Here is a 10,416-nt window from a genome sequence, read left to right on the forward strand (position 1 = left end):
TTATTTTAAACCTTAGTGTCAAAGAATGCTTTAAATTAAAAAAATAATTTAAAAATACACTTTCACATGCTTTTCTTCTGTAGAACAAAGGTCCACATCCTTTCAGAAGCACCGAAAATGAGCAGTACTTATTACTGTGCTTTAATTTCAGCGTCTCTGCAGCAGATAGTCAAACAAGATACTAATTTACTTCACAGAGGTATGGCTGTGATTAATCATTGAATATTTTCACAGGACTGTGATGTTGTGGGGACAGTTTGCCATATAATTACGGAGGACATTATGTTTTTTTCTTGTTTTAGGGTCAAAGAGGAATGAAGATCACAATCTTTTAATCTTTGTTTCTTTTAGGCATATAAGAGATTGATGTACTTAGCAAGCTATTTAAGTCCAAAGGATGCTCAAAGTGTAAGGAGCCTGGTACATTCATTACTCAGCAGATCCGTATTGTCAAAAGTAGTTTTGCAACTTTATAAGATACAAACCTGAAAATTCTCTTATTCGGAATGCCAAACATCTCCTACTAGAACACATCAACAATAGCTTTTTTAAAGTTTCTCATAGGAATTCTTGACCCATGTTTATATGTTAGTCAGATTTAGATCACCCTGATTTTCTTAGTCTCACATTTCTTGAACGTTCTTCAGGATTTTTACAGGTTTCCTTATTTATTCAATACATATTTAGTGAGCGGGTACAGTGGACCAGGTCCAGTACAGACTATCAAGAAGCGTATAGACATTCGCTGACTTTTTTCAAAATAACAGCACTGCCTTGTATATTCATTTTTCCTAAATCATCCCAATCCCCCGCCATCCAATCAGTTCTGACTTGTAGCACCCCTGGGAGGGGTCCAGAGACGACATCTCTCAGGAGCAGAGAGCCTCCTCTTTCTCCTTGGTGTGTTCGGACTGCTCACATTGTGGTTACATCCAAATTCGGATCTAAATGCTGCTGGCTTACAACCACACTGTATAATCATCTCCAAGAAGCACCATCACTAACCCAAAAAAACTCCCTGCCACTGAGTGGCTGACGAAATAGAACAGGGCACAGCTGCCCCCCCCCCCCCCGCCCGAGTTTCTAAGACTGTGACTCCTTGCTGGAATAGAGAAGCCCCTGTCTCTCTGCCAGGGAACCTCTGAGGTTTTGACCTGCGGACGAGACGACTTGGCTTTTAGCAGCAGTGACCCAGAGCCACTGCGCCAATTAGTCCTAACTCCTTCCTACAGCTTGCACTTCCTTGCGCATGTGAGTGTGTATGTTCGTTCTTTTGGCGTTGCGTTTGTTTTGGGGGGGTACCACCTGCTGGCCTTTCCATGAGAAAAAGAGCCTGTCCTCACATCAACCGTCCAAAAGGGGGGTGAAAGGAGAGATTCAAGGCAACCATCTAAAAAGGTTCAGCAGTTCCTAAACACATCACAGAAGACACAACTCACTCTTTCTGATGAGCCTCTCCTCCTTCTCCTCACCTCCACCTTCTCCCGCTTATTCTTACAGAGTGTTACAAGTTAAATGGATCTCAGCCTTTTTTATGAAAAGTAGCAGTTGCCACCTCCTTCCCTCTGCCATCCCCTCCCCCCCTAGACCGACACCAAGAAGCAAACAAGCAAGCCCACCGCCTGGGACCCAGCATGACCCTGTAGGGCAGAGGGAATGCCCTCTAGGGCTTCCATGGCGGTGCGGTTTTACAGGAGCCAACTGAGACACGTGTGCCCCCCAAGACTGGACAGTGCGACCCAACCGCGAGTCCGTCCGGTAAGAGCCGCTGGTTGCGCTCTGAGGCACTAACTCCACAGTCAACTTTCATTTGTTCATGGCGTTTCCTTCCCTAGGTCTCCTCAGCAGGTTCCCTGTCTGCTTCTTTAGTTTTCAGATGTATGCATTTGTCTTGAACTCTCAATGCAGAGATTACAAATTTAGCTCGCTCCCTGATCACGCCTACTACGTTTATACATACGTGTTCTTTTTATTGTCCCATAGTGGGGACATTTATTTTAGGCTTTGCTAGCCACCTGCAGTTTTCTTTCTTTTTTTTAAATCGTTTCACTGGGGGCTCATACAGCTCTTATCACGATCCATACACCATCCATTGTGTCAAGCACATTTCTACATTTGTTGCCATCATCATTCTCAAAGCATTTGCTTTCTACTTGAGCCCTTGGTATCAGCTCCTCATTTTCCTCTCCTTCCCCAACCCCCGCCTTCATGAACCCTTGATAAGTTATAAATTATTATTACTTTGTCATGTCCTGTACTGTCCGATGTCTCCCTTCACCCACTTTTCTGTTGTCCATACCCTAGGGAGGAGGTTAAATGTAGATCCTTGTAATCGATTCCCCCTTTCCACCCCACCCTTCCTCCACCCTCCCGGCATTGCCACTCTCACCACTGGTCCTGAGAGGTTCATCTGTCCTGGAGTCCCTCTTTCTTTCTTTTTTGGCAAAGCACATATTTTACTACAATGTCATCACCCAAGCATATCATGTTGGCCTGTTCTTCTTGCCTTTGAATAAGGCCCAAAGGGACACATGGGCTCCTTTGACAGCAGACTGTAGGAGTGTCACCAACAGCATGACCTTGAGACCCAACCCAGCAGCCAGGGTGCTCCCTGGGTTTCCTCAGTCAGATGTGAGCCCCATTTCCTTGGACACAGAGGCTGCCTTTTCTTATTGTTCAGCATCAGTCGGACTCTCGACACTTCCTAGGGGGGTGTCCACCATTAGGGTGGTGTCCACCATTAGGGGCTGTCCACCTTTAGTTTGGCATCCACCCCCACTTTTGGGGGGTAGTGCCTCCAAAAGAATTGGCTTTCAGCACTGTGCCCACATGGGCTGTTTGGTGCGATTGACCCTACCATTTGGGATCCGGCCAGCAGCAATGGAACGTCCTGGCAGTAGGAAACTCTCCACACTTGTCCATATTGGCTTTTGCTGCCCACATAGAGTTGTTGTTTTTTTCTCACATTCTCGATCTGTTTTTCTTTTTCTCTCAACTCTTTAAAAAATGTGCACCTTCTACTTAGCTCATGGGTAGGAGGGTGCGGAAAACGAATTAGGTCATAGGTTTGATTTGGAATAAGGGCTGTATTCTGCAGATTCCTGGTCTTATCGCCTCAAAGGAATTCCTACACATCAGATATGCTATCAGTTTCTGGATCCTGGGGGAGAATGCCCCAAGGATCCTAACTTGGTCCAATCTGGATGGTTGTCCTTTACACCTGGTCCAGAGCTATCCAACTTGGATCTTCTTTCTCCACCCACCTCACCCCCGTTCCAAGGCATTCCCTTCACCTCCATCTGTGCTGGATCCGAAGGAGCCCCTGCGCTTCTCTTACTCGGTTTACCTCTTTGTTTGTGGTCCCAGGCAGCCTTTAACAGCGGTTCTCAACCTTCCTAAGGCCATGACCCTTTAATACAGTTCCTCATATTGTGGTGACTCCCCAACCATAAAAATGTCTTCTCTCTTTTTTTTTTTCCGCTCTCCATAAAAATGTTTTCGTTGCTACTTCATAACTATAATTTTGCTGCTGTTATGAATCAGGTGACCCCTGTGAAAGGGTCGTTCGACCCCCAAAGGCGTCTCGACCCACAGGTTGAAAACCGCTGCTTTAGTACCTTCTTGAGAGATTAAAAAGGTGAACTTTCTTGAGAACTCACAAAATATCTTTCTTCACACTCGATCGATAGTGAGACAAGTTATAAAATTCCAGATAAAAAATCCTTCAGAATTCTAGCAGCATCTCCCTACTGTCTTCCAGAGGCCTGTGCTGCCGGTGAAGTCTGAGCCCGTTTCCTTTCAGTGTGACTTTCACGCTCTCTCTCCGACCCTGTTTCTTGGGGATTTCTTCTTGAACGGAGGACTTCGGATTTCACCCTGATGTGGGTGTGCTTTACACTGATGTGGAGGGGCTCTCACAAGGTTTTAAAACCCTGAGAGTCGTGCCCTGTAGCTGTAAGATCTGTCTTAAAATCCCTCCTCCTCTGTATTTTCTATCCTCGTTCGGAAACTTTCTAGGACTGGAAGTCTAATTTATTTTCCCTTGCACATATTTCCTTTTTGTTCTACTCTTGTGTCTTTCATCCGTGCTATGGAAATTAAATTGTTTTTATTCTCCAGCTATTCTTTAAAGGACCCTGGATTTCTTCACATGACCATATTGCCCCAATCTGTCTGTCTGCAGCTATTCGGAATACTTTCTTTCTATTTCACCATGCCAACCACCTTCTGTAGTCATCTTTTCCTCCAAGTTGTTCTTTTTCTTCTTTGAACTCTATCTTTGAGAAATCTGGGAAACCTCGGTCCTCCGTCCCTATTTCTGAAGAATTCACTGAGCAGCTTACCAGAACTTCTGAGCATGCGTGCGGGCCCACTGTGTATGGGTTTCTCTGACTGGGCCGTATCATTAGAAACATTCCAGTGTTCCAGCTCTTTCTCTGGGGCAAGCACATTCTGAGAAGTGGATTTCAGTCTCTTGTCTGGCGGGTGCAGGCCATCCACCTCGAGGATTCTGAGAACCAAAATTTTATGAGCAAATCGGTTCCCCTTGTGCTTCCTCTGACTGAGGACTACCCCCCAGGACAGAGCAGACCTGCCCCGTGGATTCCCAGGACTGTCATCTTTACAGGAGCTCTGCTGCCGCGGTCGATTGCTGGCTGAACGCTCAGCAGTGGGAATCCACCAGCAGCTCCAAGGAGACACTATGAGGATGTTTGTTCCCATAGAGTTCTCGCCTTGGAAACCTGCTAAGATGTTTTATTCTGTCCTGGAGATTTGCCGTGAGTCTGAATTGGACTCAATGGCAGTAAATAGTGTAGTCTTCATGGATAGATGACCACTTCTTTCTTCCTCAAGTGACTGCTTGGTTCACGCTGTCTTTCTGCCTAGCTGCCAGTGGCTGCCCATGGCACCATGAAGCAAGGGAAAAAGAGGTGACAGGCTCGACAGTCAATGCACACTTCCACCTCATTTCTCTTCTTTTTTAATGTGTATATAATTTATTTATTTACCATGGTACAAAAATCAAGACAACTCTATGGCTGTTAATTATTGCTACCTATTTCTAAACGAGGCTTTTAGCATGGTTGCCTTAAAAGGCAATATTTAAAAAATCATTTTATTGGGGGCTCGTACAACTCTTATCACAATCCATCCATCCATTGTGTCAAGCACATTTGTACATTTGTTGCCATCATCGTTCTCAAAGCATTTATTTTCTATATGACATTCCTACCCTCAGCTGGGCCTGCTTCCATTCGTTTATAGACCGTTGCGGGGTGGGGCACATTAAAGCCTCTCTTTTTACTGGAGTGGTCACTAGCTGATTTTTCTCTATTCACAGGGACAAGAGACGCTTGGGCTTTAGTTGCTTACAAGTTGGGCTACTGACCACAAGATCAGCAGCTTGGAAGCAACACCTGGAGAAAGACAAAGCTTTCTGCTCCCATGAAGTCTACAGTCTCAGAAACCCACAGGGGCCCTTCCCTGTGCCATGAGATTCATGGGTTGGAATCGCACCATGGCAGTGAATTTGATTGGTTGGTTTAGACCAACTCTCAAATATCTGATCTTAGCTCCAATTCCAGGACAGGTGGCGCCCCATCCCTGAGACCTTTGGGGATGTTGCAGGGGGCACATTGTGCTACATAGCCGGCTGCTAAACAAAAGGTCAGCGTTTTGAACCCACCAACTACGGCAAGGACAAGAGATGGAGCTTTTTGCTCTCATGAAGATTTACAGCTTTGGAAACCCGTCAAGGTCGCGCTGTCTTCTAAGGTTACTATGAGTTGAGGTCAACTCAATCGCAGAGAGTTTGGGCTGATTTTGGTTTTGTTTCTGAGGTCAGTTCTTGACTTGAAGCTTCCTAATTCGGTGATCACTCTTAGGTTTTCTCCTATCACAATCCATACATACATCAATTGTGTAAAGCACATTTGTACATTCATTGCCCTCATCATTCTTTGCTCTCCACTCAAGCCCCTGGCATCAGGTCCTCACTTTTTCCCCTCCCTCCCCACTCCCTCCTCCCTCATGAACCCTTGATAATTTATACATTATTTTGTCATATCTTGCTCTGTCCCACATCTCCCTTCACCCAATTTTCTGTTATATGTCCTCTAGGGAAGAGGTCACATGTAGACCCCTGAAATCAGTTCCCCCTTTCCAACCCACCCTTCCTATGCCCTCCCAGTATCGCCACTCACACCACTGGTTCTGAGGTGACCTTCCTCCCTGGATTCCCTGTGTTTCCAGTTCCTATCTGTACCAGTGTACATCCTCTGGTCTAGTCAGGCTTGCAAGGTAGGATTCAGATCATGACAGGGAGGCAGGGGAGGAAGCATTTAGGAACTAGAGGAAAGTTATATTTTTCATAGTTGCTACATCGCACCCTGACTGGCTTATCTCCTCCCAGAGACCCTTCTGTAAGGGGATGTCCAGTGGCCAACAAATGGGCTTTGGGTCTCCACTCCACACTCCCCTGCTCATTCACTATGGTAAGATTTTTTGTTCTGCTGATGCCTGGTACCTGATCACTTGACACCTGTGATCGCACAGGCTGGTGTGCTTCTTCCATGTGGGTTTTGTTGCTTCTGAGCTAGATGGCCATTTGTGTTTACCTTCAAGCCTTTAAGACCCCAGATGCTCTCTCTTTTGATAGCCGGGTACCATCAGCTTTCTTCGCCACATTTGCTTATGCACCCATTTGTCTTCAGCGGTCGTATCAGGGAGATGAGCACACAATGAGATTTTTTTGTTCTTTGATGCCTTATATCTGATCCCTTCAGCATCTCGTGGTCACACAGGCTGGTGTGCTTCTTCCATGTGGGCTTTATTGCTTCTGAGCCAGATGGCCGCTTGTTTACCTTCAAGTCTTTAAAACCCCAGACGCTATATCTTTTGATAACTGGGCACCATCAACTTTCTTCACCACATTTGGTTGTTCACCCTTTGTCTTCAAGGTTGTGTCGGGAAGGTGAGCAGCATAGAATGCCATTTTAATAGAATAAAGTATTTTTGCATTGAGGGAGTACTTGAGTGGAGGCCCAATGTCCTTCTGCTACCTTAATACTAACCCTATAAATATATGCACATAGATTTCCCCGTCCTCAGTATAAATATATTTGCATATGTATATGTCTTTATCTAGACCTCTATAAATGCCCTTTGCCTCCCAGCTCTTTCCTCTAATTCCTTTGACTTTTGTGCCATCTATGATCTTTACCTAAAAGACTATGTAAGCTTCTGTCCTATAAAGATCCTTGCATTTTTGTGTGTTAACAGCTTGGCTTGCCAAGTGTCTTCAGTTGCCATTGGAGACCTCTCTCAATTTACCGGGGTCATGTATTATGCTCCACGATGTTGCCAATGGAAGGCTTTATGACAGCTCTGCCCCGTCAAGTCTAGACACATCATTTTCCCAACGCACACGCTTGCTTCTCCGTTCCCTGTTGCCGTAATTCTCACAGTAGTTCAAACCTTTTCTGAAGGCTGAAGTCACATCACAGACTAGAGCGTGAACGCGCCTTTTACATGTGCTGCGAAACCAGAATTTGTGACTCGCTATATTGGTGGCAATTCAGTGCTTAACCCAAAAAGCATCCCTTAAATTTGGCACCAGCATGGTATGTTAGTCACTAGTGTTGTTAGGGCCTTTGAGTTGATTCTCGCCTCCCAGAGGCCCCCATAAGGGAGCAGACCTGCCCAGAGGGTGATCGAGACCATGATGTTTACAAATGGGCGCTGATCCCCACATCTTTCTACCTGCTGCTGCGAGGTGGGGCCACACCACCAACCTTCCTGTTACCAGCAGAGTGATGAGTCATGTGCCACCAGGTCCCCTTTGGCGATTAATGAACTAACATTGATAGAGTATTGACTAAAACGCAAAGCTTTATTCAGATTTCCTCATCTCCCCCCTCATGTCCTTTCAAGAATCTATCTGGGACACCACTGTCCCTTGATTCAGTCATCCTGTCTCCTTAGGTTCCCCTGGACGGTTGCAGTGTCTCAGACTTGCCATGGTCTCTGATGACCTGAAAGGTGTTTTGTAGACTTGTCCCTCAGTTGCGATTTGTGTTTCACATGATTAGACTGGGCCATTGGCTTAGTGGGTAACTGAGGGGAAGATATTGGAGGAAACAGGCAATTCTTTGGTATCTGTGGGACCTGTTATCATCAACATGGCTTATCACTGTGGATACGTCCACTCATCACCTGGCTGATGTACCATTCGTCAAGATTTCCCACTGTACTCACTCTGCCCCCACCTTTCCAGACTCTACTTGTCACTACACACTCTACATTTGTGAAATTACTCCACATCCTTGAAGGTGAAGGATCTACAATGAATTAGAATTCTCATTAGAGTTCTTTCAGCCATTTAGAGATTCAATTATTTATATGAACCCATGAATATTTATTTTACACTTTGACTGCAACTCTATTTATTCTGGCCTGCACGGCACCCTTCCACTGTGCTCACTTGAGCCTTGGCATTTCCCTACTCTCTCACACTGCAAGGAACTTGATCCTCCGGTCTTAGAAGGACCCCCCCCCCCCACTCCCCACCCCCCCAGCCAAGGGCTGGTTTCCTTTTGTATTGGAGGAATGTTATGAACCAAGAGCTAGGCCCTGGGTGTGGTTTTTACTGTTGGGTGTTAAAAATAAAAGCAAATTTCAAGTGTTCAGTCTTTAAAAGATAGTTTTGTTTGCCTTGGATCCCATTGCCATACTAGCAAATTACAGTATTATTGTCAGCTAATGACTTTGATAGTGTTAGCAGTGTCTTGTCATGACCAGAAAAAATGTCAGCACTCATGAATCCTGTCTCGTACTTGTAATGAAATCTTATCTTTCAAAGGTAGGTATGGGGGGTTCAATGTGGCTCTTAAGGAAACATCTACAGGGACCAGCACAGGAACGACCAAGGCAAAAGGTAGACACTGGCAGTTGCGTGGACAGTGAAAGACAGTGACACATACACAATCCCACAATTTTAACAATAGGTGGGTAATGCAAGTTGAGCCGATGAGGGAAGGCACATGGGGGCGTGCTCATGAATACACATAGGTATGACAGAAGGTATGTCTACCTGCGTACAAGGGGACTTCAGAGTTTGTGGTAAAATGTATGGGATTTTCCTTCTCCTTTCCCATCAGCCTTCCGAAACCCCTTTGTATTTGCACTGGCTGCAAATACATCCAAGTGCAAATGCATCCACAGGTGTAGTACGGCACATACTGGCAAAGGGCTACACACGTCTTAGTCAGAAATAAGCAAACACGTTGGAGGATGACTCACTGACCTTGGGGACTTAGGGTTAACTGGCATCACACAGCCCACAAAAATATCTTACTTTGTGAACTTATTAAGAGACTCTTTAAATCTAAAATTTTGGCCGGGAGGGAAGGGGAAAAATGAGGAGCTGATATTAAGGGTTCAAGTAGATAGCAAATGATTTGAGAATGATGGCAACAAATGTACAAATGTGCTTGACACAATGTATGTATGGATTGTGATAAGAATTGTATGAGCCCCCAATGGGGAAATAGAGAAAAGAGCTAGGAGACAGGGCATTTATAGAGGTCTAGACAAAGACATGTACATGCAAATATATATATGTGTGAGGATGGGGAAATAGATGTGTCTATAGTTATAGGTTTAGTATTAAGGTGGCAGAAGGACCTTGGGCCTCTACTCAATCACTCCCTCAACACATGAATACTTTCTTCTATTAAATTGGCACTCTACGATGCTCACCCTCCTGACACAACTGCTGAAGCCAAAGTGAGTGAACAAGTAAATGTGGTGAAGAAAGCTGATGGTGCCCGGCTATCAAAAGAGATAGTGTCTGGGGTCTTAAAGGCTTGAAGATAAACAAGCGGCCATCTAGCTCAGAAGCAACAAAGCCCACATGGAAGAACACACCAGCCTGTGTGATCACGTGGTTCCGAAGGGATCAGGCATCAAAGAACAAAAAATCATACCATTGGCTGTACACCTCCATGATACAATCACTGAAGACAAACGGGTGCATAAGCAAATGTGGTGAAGAAAGCTGATGGTGCCCGGCTATGGCAAGAGATAGTGTCTGGGGTCGTAAAGGCTTGAAGGTGAACAAGCGGCTATCTAGCTCAGAAGCAACAAAGCCCACATGGAAGAAGCACACCAGCCTGTGCGATCACGAGGTGCCAAAGGGATCAGGGATAAGGCATCATCAAAAAAAAAATCTCACCATAGTGAATGAAGGGGGAAGTGCATGCAGAACGGAGACCCAAGGGCCATTTGTCGGCCACTGGAGATCCCCTCATAGAGGGGTTTAGGAGAGGAGATGGGTCAGTCAGGGTGCGATGTAGTACCGATGAAGAACACAGCTTTCCCCCAGATCCTGGATGCTTCTTCCCCCCAACTACCATG

The sequence above is a fragment of the Tenrec ecaudatus genome, chromosome 11 (assembly GCF_050624435.1).
Source record: "Tenrec ecaudatus isolate mTenEca1 chromosome 11, mTenEca1.hap1, whole genome shotgun sequence".
Lineage (NCBI taxonomy): Eukaryota > Metazoa > Chordata > Mammalia > Afrosoricida > Tenrecidae > Tenrec > Tenrec ecaudatus.